General features: G+C 41.9%; 1 protein-coding gene across 7 annotated transcripts in view; it reads right to left on the minus strand.

Annotated features, from left to right (window-relative positions):
- add3a (adducin 3 (gamma) a) overlaps window positions 1-3,954 on the minus strand; it is a 92,943-nt gene that overhangs the window by 18,922 nt on the left and 70,067 nt on the right. The gene's annotated exons all lie outside the window — the stretch shown is intronic.

Consider the following 3,954-nt stretch of genomic DNA (forward strand, 5'->3'; position numbering starts at 1 on the left):
TCATGACCATAGGTGAGAGTCGGAACGTAGATTGACCAGTAAATCGAGAGCTTCGCCTTACAGCTCAGCTCCTTCTTCACCACGACGGACCGGTACATCGACTGCATTACTGCAGAAGCTGCACCGATCTGCCTGTCAATCTCCTGTTCCATCCTTCCCTCACTCGTGAACAAGAATAGAATAGTAGTAGAATAGTAGAATAGTCAAATAAAAAACAAAATGAAAAGACCAGGAGAGATGGTGGTGAGACAGGACAAAGTAGGGAGTAGAAAGAGCAGTGAATTAGTGGAGACAGAGAAATGAAAGAGTAAAATATCTGGAACATTTGAGTCAGGAAGAGCATGAATATAGATAAGGGGTTCCAGAGAACTGTGCTAATCACAGATTAGACATACTCCTCAGGTGTCAACCTGAATCATTCTACAACATTCCACAAAGCTGCATCACGACAGGCTGGGAACCCAACATGCTGAGTCAGGATTGGCTGTCCAGCTAGATCGCAGGCTGCTTATTGTGCATGGGACAGAGTGCTAATCCTTATGTCCAGATCACAGTCAACATGCTCTTATGTAAGGCCAGACACTCAGCTGGCTGTGTTACCTCATGTCTGTACTAATTACTGTGTGATTTTACACTTTCACTTTCCTTCATGGCAAATGTTCCTGATTATGAAACAACACATAAATCAAATATTCAAGAAATCAAAACACTTCTCAGCAAAAGTGTCAGGGACAGTTTGAATGAAATGATGCTAAAGTAACTAGTGCAGACACGTTCTATTCATACAGCTCTGGTCGGACTCAGGCTGCAGCAGGTCACAGCGTAGCTGCAGATCATCTTAATAAGGTTGCTAGTGTCTCGAGGGGGCACGCTCCCCCTTTCTTACTGGCAAATGCACTTAGAGCTGTGAGCAGTAGAGAGGATTTTTAAGTTGCAGACCCAGACAGACATGTACTGTTAACAGGACTCACCCCAACTGGCCGAGGCAGAAGGCTGCCCACCAAGAGCCAGGGTCTGTCGGAGGTTTCTTCTTTTAAAGGGAGTTTTTCCTCCCCACTGTCACCAAGTGCTTGCTTAAAGGGGATTTGTTGGGTTTTCCTCTATAACAATAATAATAATAATAATAATAATAATAATAACGTCTAGACCTTACTTTGTAAAGTGTCCTGAGACGGCTTTTGTTGTGATTTGGCACTATACAAATAAAATTGAATTGAATTGAATATGCACATAAGCTACAGTCCAACCTTCTGAAGTGATGTGTCCTTTTGATTTCATCTCAGCAAGAAAACTTCAAACTTCACTGTGATACTTTTTAAACATTTTATGCTTTTATTTGATAAAGACAGTGCAGGAATGAGGGAGACACAGATGCATCACAGGCCCTTTAATTGTCAGCATCTGAGCCCCTGGGCTGAGCTGAGACTTTCATCCGTCTTATTATTATTATTATTATTATTATTATGTATTTATTTTTTGCATTGCAACTTGTGGCAAATCAGGTGACTGAAAGAGTGCTATTTAAAAGCCCGAAGCCTGTTTGGGGGATTTAAATCGATGACGCCTCCACGAAATAAAATGTGTATATCTCCGCAACCACACGGTGTATTTGGTTACTCTTGGTGTCAAACGAAAGGGAACACTTGTGAGATTTGTCAGGAGGTGTAAATACCATTCTATGTTTTGTTGTTGAAGAGTAAATAAAGATGGAACACGGCACAGTTAGAGCTGACCATCTCCTCGTATGCATGACAATAGCTTGGTCCCAGATTTCCGCACACAGACAAATGACCCCTCATTGGATTCCTCTCGACCAATAGAATGAGGCTATCGAGTTTGTGACGTGATTGAAATCATCGTGGACCAATGGCAGTCGATAAGACTGCACCATAAGGTCGGGGGGGGGTTCTGGCTGGATAGAAACAGGTTTACATTGGTGCTGGCCAGAACCCCCCTAATTTAGAAATAATGGTATTTTCCAAACAGACGCCATCTTTTGAGTCAGAAAATGCAGTGTTTGCGTCGGAAAAACTTATTTTTCTACATAAAAACATCAAAGGTAAGATGAGAAATTTTGCTGTACTTTTCGCGTTAAGCATTTGTCTCATATGCTTCATCTAAGTGAGCGATAATACATGATGGCAGCTACATACAGTGCTGTATGTAAGGTTTAAATTTATCATTTGAAATGACATGTATGATAATCTCTGCTGTGGTCATAAGCGTTAATCCCCACTGGATCTGGTCTGTAACTCAGTGACCTCAACATAGAGTTAGCTGACAATTGTTAACAGCCTGTGAGTACACTTTAACTACCTGGTGGAAAAGTAAAACCAGTTATGGAAATCTCAGCACAGTGCGGCGGTAAAAACAGGTCACGACACTGTTTCCACGTTATGGCTCTTCTAACAGCATCCAATACCGATGCCTTTATTTCATCTCAGTGGTTATGCAATAGTAAGCATATCCCCACTGAGCTGTCTGTGCACAAACACATCCCTGACACTTAATTTCCCCTCATCTCAGCCCCCACATCTCCTCAAGTCACCCCATGGGACAGTCCATTAGCGCTTTGTGAAGAGTTGGAGCCTTTGGTTTTATGCCAATGTAGGGGTGTTTTGCTAAAACTGGAGCAACCCCCTCAGTTCAGGACATATACGCTCCCGGGGCACTGCTGCTTCTGAACCCCAGCCAGACATTCCTCTGTCCCTAGTAGAGAGGTTGTTGTGGCAACTGGCCGGCTGCGGATGTCTGACAGCGGTGGACCAGGGCTCTTTTGTTTTTCAGTTGTTGCTGTTCTGGGCATTTATGCTTCAGAGACTGTTGTGCCATCATATCATATCATTGGAGCCACAGTGCTAAAGGCACAGTTTACTGGAGCCAGGGCACAGCACACTCAGGCAGATACTATGTGACTCTACTAGAAAGGTCTTTGTTTTGGGCCTCTGCCATTGGCATACATACAATGGACATGGCATCGCCACTTCCCTCCAATATGAGAAAATGAAGCCAATATATTATGAATATGTGGCTGCCATCTTGCTTTTGATCAGATTCTATTCAGTAGAGACCAGAAGCAGAGTGACAGCATCAAACCACCAATCAAAGCTGTGAAATCAATTGAAATACACCTCTTTTTATATCATCAAATAACTTATTAAAAACAAACTTACCAGAAAAATGCCCATTTTACACATATCGGCATGACTGTATCTACCAAAAACCACAGAAGTGACCTCTGGGAAAAAATGTATCTGATTTGTACTTTCAGTTTTTAATCTTTCTCATGTTCCATCCACTAACATGGAGGAGGCGGGGTTTATGACCTATACTGCGACTAGCAAACAGGGGGTGACCGCGCCGCGGTGGCTTCACTTCTGGGAGCTGTCAGGATGTACATATTTTCTACAGTCTATGGTCCTCACTAAGTGCTCGGATAAACGTCTTCACAGCTAAAAGCTCCACTGTGTTCACCGGCTAGCTACTAATGTCTGTCTGTTGTTCAGTCAGTCTGTTTCTCACTGAAAACAACGCCATGTGAAGGGTGAGAGTGAACCAAAACAGTGAAGCTGTAAGCTGTCAAACCAAAATAATTAGCTAAAAGGTGCTAAAATGCTCAGAAGGGTTGAGAAGAACAGCAGAGTCAGGTGATATTTCACTTTTTCTACTGTTAATATACATTCATTCATTAAAACAACTTTAAAGTATTTTTTTTTTTTTTTTAATTTGATTTATTCTTTCAAACATGTAACAACAGTCAATATGTCAACACACATAATTCCACACATATCCACAAATATATTTTCAGTTTGCTCATACCTAGTACATGCTTGAACGGAGTAGGAAGAAGTTAGACTGTATAATGTATAGTATGAATAATTTAGGTCCCAAAACTGAACCTTGAGGCACTCCACATACAATGTCCAGATCAATCGACTGATATTCACTCAACTT

Source organism: Monopterus albus, unplaced genomic scaffold, assembly GCF_001952655.1.
Source record: "Monopterus albus unplaced genomic scaffold, M_albus_1.0 scaffold412.1, whole genome shotgun sequence".
Taxonomy (NCBI): Eukaryota; Metazoa; Chordata; class Actinopteri; order Synbranchiformes; family Synbranchidae; genus Monopterus; species Monopterus albus.